Source organism: Mauremys reevesii, unplaced genomic scaffold (genome assembly GCF_016161935.1).
Source record: "Mauremys reevesii isolate NIE-2019 unplaced genomic scaffold, ASM1616193v1 Contig73, whole genome shotgun sequence".
NCBI classification, from domain to species: Eukaryota; Metazoa; Chordata; order Testudines; family Geoemydidae; genus Mauremys; species Mauremys reevesii.
In genome coordinates, this window is record NW_024100888.1 from 342151 (window position 1) to 360765 (window position 18615).

An 18615-nucleotide genomic window follows, 5' to 3' on the forward strand; every position below is an offset into this window, starting at 1 on the left:
GGGGAGGTGGTGACCTCACAGAGAGATGCTGACATCAGCCAGGCAGGACAGGGGCGAGGGGCCAGGGAAACCTCAGAGACCCTGTGGCTTTGCTTCAGCAAGTCTCCTTCTCCAGGTCTCTCTTTGAGGACTGAGAGAGTATTCGGGTTCACGTACGTGAGTGCCAGGAGGAACCTCTTTCGAGTTTTCTCCTTCCCTTTTCCTGATTTTACTAGAAAACAGCCGTCCCTGTTTAGAAGGTAAGAGCCTCCTGGAGGGAAGAGGTGTCCTGGGCGTGTCACAGTTTGGATGCCAGTGGCCCCCCTACACTGTAAGGAAGCTCCCGCCGCCTGCTCTGTGTTCGCAGGGCGGGAGAGAGCAGCATCCATGGCAGTGATTTGCTCCTGGCTGCCGGAGCAGAGCAGCAGGTTCAGCTGTCAGAACTTCCCAGAGCGATGAAAGGGGAGGGGCCCATGGCTTTGTAGCAGGAATGCAGGGCAGGCGAGTTCACGGTGGGCATTGTGGGATACTGGAGGAGGCCAGTTATGGTGATATAATGAACAGCAGCGTTTACTCTGTCACTTTAAGTTTGCTGCAAAAAGCTCTAGACCTCTCATCGAAGTCGTTTTATTTTGTCAGCAAAACAGGGCAGTTTTGTCGCCAGATGTGGCATTGCAGTGTGTGCACCAGCCACAAGCTGCCGACCGAGGTAGCGTTGTGTGTTTTTCACACACCAGAGCAATATAATTCTGCTGAAACAACTTTGTAGTGCAAACCTGGCTAAAGATTCACTCACACACAACTTGTAAGAGAAATGTCACCTGCTCCTCTGCTTTGAAGAATCCAAACACAAGCAAAGCTTGTCAGGCCCTGGTGGCGATGGTAGGGAGTCAGGTGTGGGTAGAGAATATGTTATAGCTACCCACAGGCACCATGGCTTAGCTGGCTAAAGCATCTGTTTTGTAAACAGGAGATGCTGGGTTCAACTCCCAGTGGTGCCTTGTTGACCGGTTGTTGAGGCACCTGCTATTGGCTACTGTCAGAAGACAAGATTCAGAGCTAGAGAGGCCTTTGGTCTGGCCCAGTGTGGTTTTTCTTATAGTTTAAATTACACTCACAGGCACTGATAATAGAGTTACTGAAAGTTTGGGAGTTAAGAGCAGATAGGTCAGTGGTCCAGTCCCCACACAGATGACCCCCTCCCTCTGGGACAGGGGCAGGTCTGAGCTCTCACCCAAATGCTCATTGTGGCTGCCAGAATCTGTGAGCAGCTTGTTTAGTTTACGCCAAAGGATGAGTCCTGCTTTGTGCACCGTGTGTGAGAATGAAAATCCTAAACCGCCCTTTGAAATAACGAATGCAGCAGGACGTGTTACTGTCCCTGCCCCCAAGCAGACAGACCAGTGGAGAAATGCCGTCGAGTCCAAGGTGATACTCCCCTGCCATTTTACCTTTTTTGCTTGCTAAACTCCTTCTTATCTCCCCGGCCCAGGCTGTCCTCTGCCTCAGCTGCTGCTCCCGGCCTGCTCTAGAGTCAAACACGCAGGGCCCCCAGGGGAACAGAGGCTGGGACAGGGCAGCAGCCTGGGCTGGGCTGGGAAGATGCTGGGAGTTCTCGTTCCCTGAGAACTGGCCTGGCTCCCTTCTCAACAGCAAACAAATCAATTCCACGTCCCCTCCCCAGAAAAACCAGCCTGGAGCCAAGGGCAGCAGGGGACAATTCCCTCCAGTTCCCACCGAGGCAGGAGAGAAGCCAGGGTGTTTTTAGCAGAGCTTATGGAACTGACGTGGGGAAACCAGCCTTTAATGACAGGCAATTCCAGTTTAAGCTAAGTGTTTTTAACAATTTTTACAAAATTAAATAACCCTTCAATCGTAGTGTCACCATCCATAAAATTGCTTCAGCCTTATAGGTTCCCAAGTGCACAACTAAACATCTCTTCAAACACAAGGGAGTGGAGATCAGTCAGTGTTCAGAGTCATCCCACATAGAAGAACCATGTTGTGGTACATACTGGCCCCATCATGTGGCCATGGCCTTTCCCTCCTCTCTGTTAAAAGTTTTGGTATTTTGCACAGAAACTTTCTTCCCTCAGGAGAGACCTGGGAACCAGGGCTGCCAGCCAGACAAACACCCTTAAGAGGAGGCGTAACCTGTCAAAAAGTGATCTCCCTCCTTCAGTTCAGTAACACCCTGAAATGTTACTTATTCCAGCAGAGCCAGAGGACTGAAAGCAGCTACATCAAACCCCTGTGTAGCTCGCAGGAATGAACACAAACACTCCCTTGTATCTGAAGTGATGTTTAGTTTTACCCTTTGTTAACTACAAGACTAAAGGGAAAGGCAGTGGTGGTGCCAGATATTAAGAGTGAAACACGAAACAATCATCATAGTTATGCCCGTAGTGACTGCAAAATGTTTCTATATACTTCTTATTATCATCAGTGTATTATTTTCTCTGGTGTCTAGACATTGACTGGACCTTGACCAAGAAATTTGGATCTTGATAAAATAATCGACTATCCCTAGTTAAGGCAATGGACTTGATACCCACTCAGGTGTCTCCACGCAGGTTCAACTATTAACAACAGTAGAAGCAGCAAAGAATCCTGTGGCACCTTATAGACTAACAGATGTGACTGCCTTTTAGCCATAGCTTTTAATCAGGGCAATACATTGACACAAATTCCTGTTAAATAATTTCTCAGCCAGAGTCCCTCACCCACATTCCTTAGGGCATTAGGCGACCATGTGGACGTTTCATTTCCCGCCTCAATTTCACACAGAGACACAATTTCATTTGCACAGATCCATGAACAGCAAAACCTCCCTGTGTCTCTTGTCTGAGCCAGGGCATTCGATTCCAGTGAACCCTTCTCTCTTGCAATGGCGATGGTCAGACAGAGAAATGGCCACCTGCATCTCTGCCAGGGAGATATTGGCTCGGCTCTTTGTTTATGCTACTGTTGGGGTCTCCCCACGCAGGTTTTAATCCTGCCAACTACGGATGCATTAGTGTGTTTTCATTGCTGTTGTCTTAGTGCCTGAGCATGCATGGAGCAAGATCTGGTCTCACTCTGAGGCTGTCCACACTTAAAATACTCCTGTAGCACTGTGGAGTAGACAGTTGCTACAGAGAGGAGGGTTTTCCATCCCTGTAATAGCTAAATTGACAGAACAATCTTTCCTTTCATTTAGCACTATCTAACCATGGCTTAGGTCAGCTTAATTATACTGGTTCTGGGGTTTTTCACACCCTGAAAGACATACTTGTTAGAAGGTTTATCCCATCACCCTCCCATTCCCTGGTCCTTCTCGCGTGACCAGAGAGCAGAAATGCACGAAGCTCAAAGGTGCAAACAATTCACTGTTTATTGGGGTAAACTTCCAGGAAGCAATGATTCCAATTTCCTTCCTCAGTGTCCCCCTTCCCAGCTCTGACACCACAGAGCCTTGCCTGTGTCCCTGTTCCCCTTCGCTGTTTCTATTCCCCCCCCCTTAGCAAAACATAATTCCAATTCCCCTACCTCCATTCCCATTCCCCCCCTTACTTCCTGATTGACTGCAGACTATATAGTAAAACTGGAGTTCGGCTTAGCTAGACCTTAACCAAGCATTTTACTGAAATGTAACTAACCAATCCTAACATATTATAAGATGATTATCTAACCAATTATACCCCACCACCTTAATTGGTTTACACCCAACAATTTAATTATACAGCAGACAGAAACAATCACAGAACCGGACAGAGATTATACAGACAAGCAATAGGAAAGTGGGGACTACAGTGATAGAACAACACAGAAATGGGGATTTCACACCCCAGCTATTGACCTGTGAGTTGTTCCCAGACAGGATGCTGTCATGGTAGAGGTTGTGGGTGCTGGTTGCTTAACTGTCTGGCCCCCAGGGCAGGATTTTGAGGTTCACCATTACTGTCTCAGAATGCCAGCACCCACCTTTTGTTCACTTAAAACATGAGCAGGGAGATTACAACACCGCAGAACTCATGGAGCAGGAAACATGTAACTTTAGGTCCGGGTGAGTGTGTCTAAAAATCAGCTGTGCTGTAGAAGGTCTCTAGGAGTTGAAAGAGATGTGCCGTCTCGACCTCCCTAAAGAGTTCATCAACTATTAATGAAAACTAGGGTTCATAAATCATATTATTTGTAGTATCAGGATGGTGGACTGATCTAAAGTGCTAGTTATAAGGCTCATTTTTTTCCAGTCCCTTGGGTGTTCTGGTCTCTGCATAGAGATGTGGTTTCAAATCCCACTCCTGACATTTTACCATTTAATTCTATCTGGAGAAAATGGCCTCACTTCAATCTCCTTTGCAACAATAGAACCCCATTTGCTTGGCTTTGCTATTCCAGTAGTTGTGAGAGAAGCTCCAAACCAGGGGGAAACAGGGCCTGTTCTCTCGACTGATCACTTTTTTAATTCCTTTATTCCAAGCCATTTTCTCAGATACGTCCGTATTTCCCACACTTTTATGAAACTTTAGAGTCATCATTTAATTGCCACATAACTGTACTTATGAAGTGAAGTGAAACACAACATTTTTTGGATATTCTTGCAGAAGAGTTTTACTTTCTGACCTGGAATTGAACAGGGGCTGCCCGAGGGGGACAATGCTACTCCCTTTTCTTGACTCATCCAAAAAACATAAGTTCTTGGTGCCCTTTTGCACTGGCTTGTGTTGCATTGGTTTGAGCTGAGCTCTTTTGCAGTGTGTCATTTTGCCCCATGGGGCGTTCATTTGGGTGGTGCTGAATTGTCGGGCTTTGCACTCCTACGTATTGTCACTTTGTGCTGTGAAATGTCAGTTCATGCTGAATTGTTAGATGTTAGATTGGGGTGTTTCCACTTTTGTTGTTGTTTATATTATATTGCGATGGCATCGAATTACAGAGCTGTACGGCTGCAAGGGCCCAGGAGAGGTCATGAAATCCAGCCCTGTCTGCTGAGGCAGGGCCAAGCAGAGACGATACGTCAGGGCCATGTGGGATCAAGTGCCCACAGCAGCCGGCCCAGGCAGGGAGCAGAAGGAGGGAACCAGAGCCAGAGCAGGTTGTCTATGGGACCAAGTATATGGAGAGTATCCTTGACAGAGGTTTGGTCAACCTGTTCTTAAAAACCTCCGAGGACAGAGACTCCTCAGACTCCCTTGGGAGCCTATTCCAGAGCTTAACTGCACTCAGAGTTAGAAAGCTGTTCCCAACATCTAACGAGAAACTCCCTGGCTGCAGATTAAGCCCATTACTTCTTGTCCTACCGTCAGTGGACATGGAGAACAATTGATCATTGTCCTATTTATAAAGACCAAACTTTTCTCTCTGCAGTAATCCATTAAATGGTTATTATCCCCTCTTCTTGCCTGGGGTAGAATGGAAGAGGAGAAAATTCTATTTGTTCTTACTTCATGTTTTACTGAAGCTCAGAGAGGAAGGAACCTGATCTGCCTTAGATTGTAGAGCGGACAGAGAATTTATTTCATTTTGGGCTGTGACTATAAGCATAAGAGTGACACCTAAGAGCTGTTGCTGCTGCCCAATATGGGGCTTAAACTCATGATGGCAAGATTAAGAGTCTCATGCTTTACCAACTGGGCTGGCCAGATTTGAAGTCAGTCAAGTGCCCAGTTGCAGTGTAGAAGGAGCCCTGAGGGCATTTATTTGCGGAGCTGAGGTTCCCTGTCTGACATTTGCCTTCTTTCCTGGTTCATTATGTCTCCAGCGAGCAAACCGGAGCTGTCACAAGGCTGGTTAGATGCTGCTCTCTAGCCCAGAGAGCTGGGGTTGATTTAACATGCTGTCGCCATCATCTGGTCAGAGTAACCAGCGGGGAGGGTGGCATTTAGGATTCTCCCACCAGTGGGAGGTGCTGTTGGACTCATCTAGTGGGGGAGAGTCTGAAAAAGCTTCTCAGCTCCCAGAGAGGGTAGACAAGCCAGTTCCCACACTCACATTTTCACAGGGAATCAGGTCCCCTGAGGAAAAACTCAAAAGAAGCCTGACCCAGGAGTGTCAGAGAAGGGAATCACTGTTTGCCTTAAGAGGTGGGTGAGGGAAACCTGCAGGTCCTTAGATCCCTCCAGCGCCTGATAGAACCATTTGTGGGGAAGATCTGGGGAAGCCGAGGAGGACAAGGAGACGGGAAAAGGGCTTGCAGCTGTTGTGCAATCACCATGCTCCTAGCAGAAGGGTCCAGGGGGGTCAGCACTCAGAACTCACAAGATGGCAAAGCTCAGAGCCCCGTTACATGGAATCAGAATGTGATCAGCTCACACTCAGGGGGAGCAACACCCCTCCCTTGGTCTCTATGCCAGAGCTCCTATCAAATCAGTGTCCTTCCTGCAAGAGTCGGCTGCTGAGAGGGTTGCAATGGGTTAAATGAAGGCAGAGGAAGATTGTTCCTCATGGGGTTTTTTGTGTGTCTCTGTGATCCTGCTGGAGGAAGCATGATTTGAGTTTGTTTCAGTGGCTTGGGTTGGGCTCAGGTTGTGACCCTGAGTACAGGGATTCCTGCACTTTCTGCTCCCAGCCCCTCAGGGAATGGACAATGGAGCAGTTTCAGAAAGTGGATAGAAAGTAGCCTAAGAAAGTGTAGCATAAGAGAGAAGAAAAATAACATCAGCTCCCTGGTGGTCTAGTGGTTAGGATTTGGCACTTTCACTGCCAAGGCCTGGGTTCAATTCCCAGTCAGGGAAAAGTGACTTTAAACCAGAAATGCTTCAGTTATTCTTCACTTGCAATGTAAACGAATCCATGGTATTTTCCTGATTCCCCCATCTTCCCACTGTCTCCATGGCAGGGCTGACTTCAGGCACCACAGCAGCAAGCAGGTGCCTGGGGCGACCAATGGAAAGGGGAGGCTTCAGCAGCAGTTTGGCCCTCTTGGAGGGAAGGACTTGCTGCTGATTGCAGCTTTTTTTTTCCCCCTCTGCTTGGGGCGGCAAAAACGCTGGCCCTGCTCCATAGAAGACAATTTGTTAAATCCCAGATGAGTGCAGTTCTATCAGTTCTCAGCCTGAGTCATTAGGTCTTAATCCTGAGGATATTGTCCCACCATGGGGCCATTTCCCGCCTCTCTTTCCTAGGGAAGCACAATTTTCCTTGCACAGACACAGGAACAGCAAGATCTTTCTCTGTCCCTTGTGCAAAGCAGGGGGCCAAATTCCATGGAAACAATGGACAAGCAGGGGGTCCTGGGCACATCCAGCCCTGGCTGTGAGATGTTCCCTCCCCTCTTTCTTTATGCCCCTGTTGTTATTTCATGGATTGCCTGGGATGGGGGAAAAGCTGAGTTCACTCCAGGTGGAGGGGAAAAAGGACCCTGAAAATCTCAGGACCCAACCCCTGCTACCAGGATCACCGAGGTGCTGGGGATTTGAGTAGGAAAGGGACTGTGTGAATTGTCAATGTGGGGAATGAATAACAATCTACCACAAGATCCACCTCATTAACCACTGACACAGGCTAATCCTGCTGTCGATAGAAGGGAAACTGGGAGTGATTCTTTGCTGTTCAGCCATGGAAACAGTGACCCAATTGCACCGCAGTGAATGTGCTGGGGAAAGCTGGACTTCACAGGCAGGTGGAAACACCTGGAGCTCCCCACCCCACTTCTGCCGCCAGGGTGAGGTGTTGAGCTGCTCACAGCGTCCCCCACCATGACCTTGCAGCCAGGGGCGGCTCTAGAAAATAGGCTGCCCCAGGCAGCGCGGTGCGCTGCGCCGCCCTTCCTCGGTCCCGCGGCGGGTCCCCTCTTCCCACGGCTCCGGTTGAGCTCCCGCGGCAGGTCCACGGGCCCGGGGACAGCGGACCTGCCGCAGGCATGACTGCGGGAGCTCCACGGGCAGCGGGAACAGCGGACCTCCCGCGGGCGCGGCTGCGGGCGGTTCGCGGGTCGGCGGCTCCGCAGGCTGCCGCGGTCATGCCTGCGGGAGGTCCAGCCGAGCCGCGGACCGAGCGCCCCCTCCGCAGTCATGCCTGCGGCAGGTCCGGTCGTCCGCGGCTCCGGTGGACCTCCCGCAGGCATGACTGCGGCAGGTCCACCGGCCCAGCCTACCGCCCCCTAGATTTGGCCGCCCTAGGCAACAGCTTGCTTTGCTGGTGCCTAGAGCCGCCCCTGCTTGCAGCAGGGGGTGGCAGCACCCCCCCACCCAATGCAGGGGAGAGGGCTGAGCGTATCTCTGCACCCTGAGTCCAGGGCACAAACTCTCTCTGCCCCACACATAGAATCTGGCCCTGCTGCAAAGTGACCCCTATGAACAATTAACCTCCAGGAGAGCAGGATTGGCCCTCAGAGAGGGGAATGGGCTTCTCGTGAGGCTTATAGGTCACTGGATGCAGTGGAAACAGGAGGGCTCTGAGTGTAACCCATAGCCCACCTGAACCATTTGGGGATGTAGCTCAGTGGTAGAGCACATGCTTTGCATGTATGAGGCCCTGGGTTCAATCCCCAGCATCTCCAAGTTCATTTTTTCACCCTGGTGTTTTGCTCATGCCCAGAGGAGATGTGGCCCAGCAGTCTCCCTGCACCAGTTTCAATCCTGCTCACTAAGGGGCAAGTGCCAATTGCATGGAAGGTCTGGGGGGTGGTTTCTGCTCCTAAGTCACCTTGGTACATGTAAGACTCCCACCCGCTGTGCTGCTTGGGACAAGGGTAGATGAGAAGGGTGAATCCTCCAGCGCTGGAGGGAAAGGTCCCATCTGCACAGACTGAGAGGCAAGGAAACACAGGGGCAGTCAGTGCTCAGAGAGGAGAGAGGTCAGTGATTTACACCCACCAGGGGACACTGTCTTTTTGAGGCGAGTGCAGTTTGCTTGGGATGATGCTGATGATGGATAGAAAAAAGGCTGGAGTCAATGACAGACGAGACCACAGAAGGGGAAGGGGAATGGCAGCCCCACAGAAGGTCCTGGGTGCTCAGATGCCCCAGTTATTGCACCCTGGCCTGTCACAGAGAGAGAAAAGACACCGAGGGACCCAGCCCCCCTACAGTGATCCCATGTACAAGAACCTGGCTGGGAGTGGGGTGAAAGTTCCCTCTGGGCAAAGGGGAGCTGAAATCCCTCAGTGTCCTGGAATTTAAGCAATGGAAGCTTCAAACCCTGCATGGGTGGGGGCTGAGGTGCATCAGCAGAAGGTTGGGCTGGACAGGGGCGGCAGGTTTGTACAATTTTTGGTGGTGCCCAGAATGGGACCAAGTCCTGCCCCCCCCCACACACACACACACCTGCCTAAGGCTCTGGGAGGGAGTTTGGATGTGGGAGGGAGAGGGGCTGGGCTCTGGGAGAGTTTGGGTGCAGGGTCTGGACTCAGTCAGGGGGTTGTGCTGCAGGAGGGTGTGCAGGGGGCAAGCTCTTGGAGGGAGTTTGGGTGCAGGTGTGGGGTCTGGGTTGGGGTTGGGGGTGCAGGAGAGGGTGAGGGGTGCAGCATTTACCTCGGGCATCTCCCAAAAGCAACCTGCACCCTCCTCTGGCAGCAGCCCCTAAGCGGGAGGGCCAGGGGTGTCTCTGTGCATGGCTGCCCGCAGACTTCACCCCCGCAGCTCCCATTGCCACAGTTGGCAGAGTTGGCACTCAGGGCGGGGCAGCGCACGGAGACCTCCCCCACACCAGGGACGTGCCAGCCGTTTCCGGGAGTGGTGTGCCACATGGAGTGAGGGCGGGCAGGAAACTGCCTTAGTCCCCTTGTGCTGCTGGCGGTGGTGGCGGGGGTCCCCGGGCCCTTTTAAATTGCCCAAGGGTGGCAGGCAGCACTGAGGGGGACACTCCCAAGGGCCTAACGTTGCTTTGCACAATGATAAATCTTGGAACAGGACAGAAATGAAATGGCAGCAGAACCTAAGGAATTAAAAGCCTCCGGATTCTTGTGTGTGCACTGACTCCGAACGGAAACTGTAATTTGACTCGCTTTGTGTCTGCGGCTGGTAAAATATCAAGGCAAAATCATTCCAGTGATTGTGACCTTGGGATTGAGGAGGCTTTGGTGTTATTAAAATGTAACTAGCATGTTACACTTGTGTTTTTAAAGGTGGCTTCCCCAAGCAATCCCAAGTTGTTCTTCCCATAGCTGGCTGATGGGGGGCAGCAGGGGATCTCCCCAATCTGGGGGAATCTCTCTGGGCCCCACTGTTAGTTCTCCATCCTTTCTCCCCCTAACCATGCCCACCCCTCCCCCCCATTATCAATGTTTTGGAGCAACCCCTCCCTCCCTTTATGGGATACCGACTCTGTGACAGAGACTGACTGGGGCTCCTCTCTGCACGGCCCCAGTGGGGAAGGAAAGAGACTGGAGGGAGGGGGAGAAGACGAGCAGAAGGAGTCAAATGGGGCTAAACCAAAACAGAGATTTTCTTTCTGTCAAAATGTCCTGGAGTCTCATGGCTGAAAAGCCGCATCTTGAGTTAGGTTTGATGCATCAGCCTTTCAATTACCAGGCAAAGGTGTGAATCACAGAGACTGATAACTGCCTGCTTCCCAGCTTTGCCTAAGGCTTTGGCTACACTTGCACTTCAAAGCACTGCCGCGGCAGCGCTTTGAAGCGCTAAGTGTAGTCAAAGCGCCAGCGCTGGGAGAGAGCTCTCCCAGCGCTGTCCATACTCCATCTCCCTGTGGGGAATAACATACCGCACTGGGAGCCGCGCTCCCAGCGCTGGGGCTTTGACCACACTGGCGCTTTGCAGTGCCGCAATTTGCAGCACTGGAGAGGGTGTGTTTTCACACTCTGCTGCAGCACTGCAAATTTGCAAGTGTAGCCAAGGCCTGAGAAGCACCTGCACTGGTGCAACTGGTTAGCGCAGAGGGGGCTACTGCTGGGATTATGAATTCAAGCCTTATTTGGAGCACTGGTTTTTATTACCTGTGTAGTTTCCCCAACTTGCTTTGCTTAATTTGCATGGAAAGTGCCCTACTAGGAAAAGGAGAGTAAGTTCTAAAATGTGGAAGTAGGTGCATAGCTTGGAAACATCCCCCCTGTGCTGCCATTAGTTCCAGTAGATTGTTCACTGGCAGCATGAATTGATTTCTTTGCTGCTGTGAAAGCTGCCACGAAAAGTCTCTGGTCACCAGAGCTCCCTGCTTCTTCCTGCAGATCTCTGGCTCCTTCCCTGCCCCAGTCACTGCTGTAGGAGGGTCCTATATACACTGAGCCTAAAACTTTTCCAAGCCTTCTTAGTGCAGTTGGCAGCGTGTCAGTCTCATAATCTGAAGGTCCTGAGTTCAAGCGTCAGAGAAGCAATGGCTTTTGCTCCCTGCTTCAGATTTTCTACAGGAAATCAGAGAAAAGTAACTAGAGGAGAGTGGTTTCTAGACACCCTCCCACCCATCTCTCACTTTCTAGGGCATTTTCTTTTCCTTCTCTATGGACCTTGTATTTTTCACAGAGCAAAATAAAACAAAAACATGCAAGTCCAAGCCTAATACAGTATGAAACTCAATACAGATCAAATCTCACCCTCAGAAATCTTTCAATAAGCTTCTTTTGCAGACTATACTTATTTTATGTCTGGGCCCAATCTTTTCACCTTGTATAGTCTGTGTTCCAGCTCAGGTGGTAGCTGAGGATGTCTCATGACTGCAGCCATGTTTGTTCAGTTCCACCCCCTTATACAGCTTTGGTACAAGGCAGGAATTCTTTGTCTCTGTCTTGGGGAAGAACCCCAGGTTTAATATGGATTCCTGTACCAGGTGACATGGTCACATGTCCTGTGAGACCCCAAGCCTTCATTCTTCCTGGCCTGACTCACAGATGGTGCAGGACAGAGCCATCTCCAGTCAATTGTCCTGGTTAATAGGAGTCATCAAGAGTCCAAACCACTATTAATGGTCCACACTTTGCATCATTACAACAGGACCTCAGAGTTATAGTTCATATTTCTAGTTTCAGATCCAAGAATGATCGGTTCATACAAATAGGATGAACACACACAGTAGATTATAAGCTTTGTAATGATACCTTACAAGAGACCTTTTGCATGAAGCATAGTCCAGTCACTTTATATTCACACTCATTAGCATATTTTCATAAAATCCTATGGAGTGCAACGTCACAGCTGGGAAAGGGTTTTACTGCAGCACCTGGCAGCAGTTGAGTTTCATGTTCAGGCTGTGGTATGAGTTCCTCCAGGTTTCTTGTAAGCACACAGGGACCTTCGGGTGCTCTCGATACAGGAATGGCCCGACACGATAAAGTGATGGGAATTGCATTTTCCTTTTTTATTTCTGTATTTCCAATGACATTTCTGCTTGTGATTTCGTTTTGCTTTGTATAACTGTGTTTTCTCCTGGATTTGATATTTAATTGAAAAAAGAATAAGGCCTCAGGGCGCCGGATGGAGGAGCAGGCTGGGGCGATGACTGCTAAGAGGCGAGAGTAGCAGGTTTTCTGTATTGTTTCCTGCCCTCATTTTCATGAGTAGTTTCTCTTCTGCATGAAATTTGCTTCCTTTATGTGTAAGCCTGGCTAGTTCAGTTGGTAAAGCATCAGACTTTTAATCTGAGGGTCCAGGGTTCAACTCCCTGGTCAGGTAAAGAGAACAGTTCCCCACAAAAGTAAAGAAGGCATCTCTCCAAGATGTTATTTGACATCACCTTTTCCCCAGGACTTGTTCTTTCCTAGGAAGGGCCATGTACTGCCTGGGACTGAAGGGCAACTTCCCCACATGCCCACAGGCCTCTCAGTCTGGTTTAAGAAAGGCCTCTGGGAGCTGCAGCAAACTGCTGCATGACAACTTGGTGAGCAAAGGCAGGGCTGCCCCCACAGGGTCATACACACCAGAGCTCAGCAGAGGTCTGGGGGTTCCCTATTGGTCCCATGGTGTAAGGGCAGCACTCGGGACTTTGAATCCTGCAATCTGAGCTGAAGTCTCGGTGGGATCTGAGGACAATTCCTGTGCCACAAACCCTGCTGGGTCTTCCAAGGCTCTGTCTTGCTTTCTCAAAGGCCACGAAAGCCTGTCTTTTACCTACTAGCTGTTGTGACTTGAGCACAAGAGGGGACGTTTGATCCAGAAGCCTGGCCGTGCCTGGAGTCCTGTAGGGAGGGATGCGAGCTCCATTTCCTCTGAGTCCTGAAGCTGGGCTGCAGCCTGGCCTAGGAGGCAGCCCTATTGGTTGACCTACTGGCCCAAAGTCACTTGGGTGGCGTTGGTGTTCCCCAGGGATGCTGAAGGGCCTAAGGGAGGGAGGCTCAATACTCCCCCCTATCAGTCAGGGCGGAAGAGGAGGGCTACAAGAGTTTGCAGGTTGATGGCTGTGCCTTCTAGCGTTCGGTTGGGGTTGAGGTGGGAACGCGAACTGGGAGAAATGGTTGCTGGCCTGTGAGGAGTGGCTCAGCCGGTGGCGTAAGGGGACCTTGTCATTAACCTCAGCCATGTGTTTCCCCCTGCTCCACGAATGCTGCTGAGACCGAACACGATGGCCTTCCACTTCTTGTGGGGCCATAGGACGTCCCTACCTAGTCAGGAGAAGTGCGGCTTTTCTGCTGTATTAGAAATGGTGGTTGGGCCTGGTGGGCTTTGAAGCCTTGTACGGCTCTACTGTTTTGTGTTTCAATTTTCAGTGGGTGGCTGAGCTGGAGGGCAGGTCAGGCCCGAGGAGACTGAAGGGACAACCATAAAGAACCCAACTAACTCTTCCGATATGGCCGTATTTTTTTTACCCCACTGGGTGCAGCACCGGGTATGGGATGGCCGATAGTGGCGGAAGGGGGAGGAGATTAGGAAGGCCCCCCCCCCTGTGTTGTCTATTCCCACCTTACATCCTACAGGATTTTCAGTGGGTGGCTAGGTGGAAGGTGCTTCCAGGATGGCTTCATCCGCAACAGTGGACACCCTCACAGCAGTGGCAGCCACAGCAGCAAGCCCACCCCCCATTTCGGCTCAGTCTGAACAGAGGTCAATGTACCACAGGGTGAGACAGGCCAATTTTAGGGAGCTTCCTCCGAAGGTGAGCAACTGTCCCCAGAACTTACTGACAGGAGCTTTAAAGTATTTGCAAATGTGCACGGCCGGCATGTGCACGGCCGGCAAAGGCGGCCCGGGGCACTGTGTCAGGCTCTGGCACCGCTCGAGACAATGGACCATCTTCAGCCACCAGGCGACCCAGGATCTAAGGCAGGAATGGGGTGAGGAAGCAAGTCAAGCTGAGCAAGGCAGGCAAAAATTCATCTCGCCTTCATGGGCGCTCGCAATGATACCCTTTTTGTGTGCCAGGGCTGACAAAAACCTCCCAGACAGAGAAGCAGCAGGCCAAAAAAGCAGCAGTGGTATTCTATCTGCTATCCAAGATCCATAAACGTAGAAATCCTGGATGCCCCATCATTTCAGGCAATGGCACCCTGACAGCAGGATTGTCTGGCTGTGTAGACTCCCTCCTCAGGCCCTACACTACCAGCACTCCCAGCTATCTTCGAGACACCACTGACTTCCTGAGGAAACTACAATCCATTGGTGATCTTCCAGAAAACACCATCCTGGCCACTATGGATGTGGAAGGCCTCTACACCAACGTTCCACACAAAGATGGACTACAAGCCGTCAGGAACAGTATCCCTGATAATGTCAGGGCAAACCTGGTGGCTGAACTTTGTGACTTTGTCCTCACCCATAACTATTCCAGATTTGGGGACAATGTATACCTTCAAGTCAGCGGCACTGCTATGGGTACCCGCATGGCCCCACAGTATGCCCACATTTTTATGGCTGACTTAGAACAACGCTTCCTCAGCTTTCATCCTCTAATGCCCCTACTCTACTTGCGCTACACTGATGACATCTTCATCATCTGGACCCATGGAAAAGAAAACCCTTGAGGAATTCCACCATGATTTCAACAATTTCCATCCCACCATCAACATAAACCTGGACCACTCCACACAAGAGATCCACTTCCTGGACACTACTGTGCTAATAAGCAATGGTCACATAAACACCACCCTATACCAGAAACATATTGACTGCTATGCTTACCTACATGCCTCCAGCTTTCATCCAGACCACATCATACAATCCATTGTCTACAGCCAAGCTCTAAAATACAACTACATATGCTCCAACCCCTCAGACAGAGACAAACACCTACAAGATCTCTATCGAGCATTCTTACAAGTACACTACCCACCTGCTGAAGTGAAGAAACAGATTGACAGAGCCAGAAGAGTACCCAGAAGTCACCTACTACAGGACAGGCCCAACAAAGAAAGTAACAGAACCCCACTAGCCGTCACCTTCAGCCCCCCAACAAAAACCTCTCCAGCGCATCAACAACGATCTACAACTTATCCTGAAGGACAATGCCTCACTCTCACAGCTCTTGGGACACAGGCCTGTCCTTGCTTACAGACAGCCCCCCCAACCTGAAGCAAATACTTACCAGCAACCAAACAACAGAAGCACTAACCCAGGAACCTATCCTTGCAACAAAGCCCATTGCCAACTCTGTCCACATATCTATTCAGGGGACACCATCATAGGACCTAATCACATCAGCCACACTATCGGAGGCTCATTCACCTGCACATCTACCAATGTGATATATGTTATTATGTGCCAGCAATGCCCCTCCACCATGAATATCGGCCAAACCAGACAGTCTCTACGTAAAACAATAAATGGACACAAATCACATGTCAAGAATTATAACATTCAAAAACCAGTCGGAGAACACTTCAATCTCCTTGTCACGCATTTACAGACCTAAAAGTCGCAATATTACAACAAATAACCTTCAACAACAGACTCCAACAAGAGACTGCTGAAGTGGAATTAATTTGCAAAGTGGACACCATTAAATTAGGCTTGAATAAAGACTGGGAGTGGATGGGTCATTACACAAAGTCAAACTATTTCCTCATGTTTATTTGTCCCCCTACTGTTACTCACACCTTCTTGTCAACTGTTGGAAATGTGCCGTCCTGATTATCACTACAAAAGGTTTTTTTCTCCTGCTGATAATAGCTGACCTTAACTGCTCACTCTCGTTATAGTGTGTATGGCAACACCCATTTTTTTTCATGTTCTCTGTATATATATATATATCTTCCTGCTGTATTTCCACTGCATGCATCCGATGAAGTGGGTTTTAGCCCAGCAAAGCTTATGCTCAAATAAATTTGTTAGTCTCTAAGGTGTCACAAGTACTCCTCTTTCTTTTTGCAGATAAATGAATGGAGGTTAAGTCCATGAATGGCTATTAGCCAGGATGGGTAAGGAATGATGTCCCTAGCCTCTGTTTGTTAGAGGGTGGAGATGGATGGTAGGAGAGAAATCACTTGATCATTACCTGTTCAGTCCCTCTGGGGCACCTGGTATTGGCCACTGTTGGCAGATAGGATGCGGGGCTGGATGGACCTTTGGTCTGACCCAGTATGGCCATTCTTATGTACTTATGAAGGGAGGGGCAAAGGATTCTGCCAGAGTTTCTGTAGTGTAGTGGTTATCACGTTTGCCTAACACGCAAAAGGTCCCTGGTTCAAAACCAGGCAGAAAAACAATGGCTTAATTTTCCGAGCTCCTACTGGCGTGTCCCTGCTGTTGTAGGAGCAGCAGTGATTTCTATGCTCAGAAGGTCTGTTATACTTCCCCTGCTCCCACTTTTGTCTCCTCTCCCTCTCTGAATGCCTGTGAAGTGGCTTTTCCCCTCCCGCTCCCTCCTGGAATGCTTGTGGGATGAATGGGCTAGTTGAAGAGCAGAAGAGCGCCCAGGTAGACAAGGTGTCTGGGCTGCTAATTAGGCAGCGCTCACACACCCAGAGCATGGACACTGCCCAAGGTGGAGTGTGACCAACCAGATGCAGCCAAGTCATCTCTAATCACAGGCCATGAGGAGCAGGTCCTTAAAAGGGGAAGGAGCCCTGTGCTCAGGAGAGCACTCACAAGCTTGTACCTCCAGTGAATGCCCTTTGCCCGGACTGCCTTACCTTGCAGAATCCTGACATCTCCAGTGCTGTGCCTGTCCTGGGAGCGTGAGTATGCAAGTGTGAGTGTGACACCCCCGCTGCCCCCCGCTTCTTCTTTTGAGCTTAGCTGTCAGTATAATAAACGTGCTGCTTTCTGCCAAACTCTGGTGGGTCATTAGCTTACTAGCTGGCCCAATTTTGGGTAACACCTGCGATAAACTCAACCCCTGCAAGATAGCGGGTGGTGAAATGAGCTGGGAAAAAGCCTTGGCATCAGCAGGGGAAAGCTAGAGGACCTTGGCCAGTCACCTTTTGAAGCCTTGTGGCTTGGTCTCCTCTGCCCTGGGAGGTTGGCATATGGCGTCCGGCTCTTCCTGCTGGCCTCCTCTGTGTGACTTGCCAAAGGAGGAAGTGAGGCAGCAATGGGGCAAAAGAAGAAAGTCGAGCTGAGGAAGGCAGGGCAGAAGCTAAGTGCCTCAGTGCGGCTAAGTGGGGTTAGTAGAGCACCACCAGTCGTTCTGCAAAGCCTGGGGAGGTGCGGTTGGCTGCTGGGAGGTAGAATCCTGTGCCTGCCTCTTGGCTTCCCAGGGATGGCTACTTGCAGCCCAGGAGAAGAAGGACAGTTCTGGGTGAAAGGAAGACAAGCAAAGCTCTGGGAGGAAATTTGGGTGCGGGGTGCGGGCTCTGTGCTGGGGGAGGGGGTTGGAGTGCAGGAGGGGTGGCGCTTACCCTGGGCACTGCAGCTCCCCAAGTGACTGGTACACACAACCCTCCGGCAGCAGGTCCTAGGTGGGCCATGCCAGGGGGTCTCCGTGTGCCGCTGCCTGCAGGCGCTGCCCCCAGAGCTCCCATTGGCTGCAGTTCCTGGCCAATGGGTGCTGCGGAGTTGGTACTCGGGGCAGAGGCAGTGAATGGAGACACTCCCCCCACCGCAGGGGATGCTGGGACGTGCCAACCACTTCTGGGAGCGGCACGGAGGGACGGAGGCAGAGTGGGCAGGGAGCCACCTTAGTGCTGCTGGCACATCTCTGCACACCGATGGGGGGAGGGGAGCCTCAGAGGGCCTCCATGTGCTGCCTGGGGTAGGGGCAGTGCACAGAGCTGCCTCCCCTCCCGGGTCTATTACAGGAGTGGGTGGGTGGGGTCTTTTGGCCTGCAAGGTGCAGCAGGTCGGACTAGATGATCACATTGGTCCCTTCTGACCTTAAAGGCTCTGAGTCTAAAAGGAGAGGAAGTAAAGATTTTTCTTTAAAATAAACCAAACATTGTAATACCAGATAACTCCAACAGCTCATTGTACAGTCCCACCCCTTTCTTCCTCCATTGTGTGTTGAATGACCTGCAGGACATTGATTCTCTCATTTCATTGATAAACTGACACAACCTGACTGAAATAAAACCAATTCCCAGTAGAGAAAATGTCACATCCCTGCATTGGCTGGGAATCGAACCCAGGTCAACTGCTTGGAAGGCAGCTATGCTCACCACTATACCACCAATGCATCTTGCAAAAGTGCTACTTATGCTTGCCTAATGAGGCTAGAGCAGCATTGAGGCACTTTTCTGCCTGTTAAAATGTACTGGATTCTCATCACTAAAAAAACACCTCCATCTTCACTTGGGTTTGAACCATCAGCCTTTCAATTAGCCAGCAAAGTTGTTAATCACAGGGTATGTCTACACTACGGCATTATTCCAATTTTACAGAAACTGTTTTTTGGAAA

At 50.4% G+C, this 18615-nt stretch overlaps 6 non-coding genes across 6 annotated transcripts; 5 read left to right on the top strand and 1 right to left on the bottom strand.

Annotated features, from left to right (window-relative positions):
* Positions 1 to 906: 906 nt before the first annotated feature.
* On the top strand, positions 907 to 980 carry TRNAT-UGU. The gene has a single exon. It is a non-coding gene; the product is annotated as a tRNA-Thr (tRNA).
* Positions 981 to 6623: 5643 nt separating this feature from the next.
* Positions 6624 to 6695, top strand: TRNAE-UUC. Its single transcript has one exon. It is a non-coding gene; the product is annotated as a tRNA-Glu (tRNA).
* Positions 6696 to 8389: 1694 nt separating this feature from the next.
* Positions 8390 to 8461, top strand: TRNAA-UGC. The gene has a single exon. It is a non-coding gene; the product is annotated as a tRNA-Ala (tRNA).
* A 3990-nt stretch (positions 8462 to 12451) lies between these two features.
* Positions 12452 to 12524, top strand: TRNAK-UUU. The gene has a single exon. It is a non-coding gene; the product is annotated as a tRNA-Lys (tRNA).
* A 3886-nt stretch (positions 12525 to 16410) lies between these two features.
* On the top strand, positions 16411 to 16485 carry TRNAV-AAC. Its single transcript has one exon. It is a non-coding gene; the product is annotated as a tRNA-Val (tRNA).
* Positions 16486 to 18321: 1836 nt separating this feature from the next.
* TRNAG-UCC lies at positions 18322 to 18393 on the bottom strand. Its single transcript has one exon. It is a non-coding gene; the product is annotated as a tRNA-Gly (tRNA).
* Between the last annotated feature and the right edge of the window lie 222 nt (positions 18394 to 18615).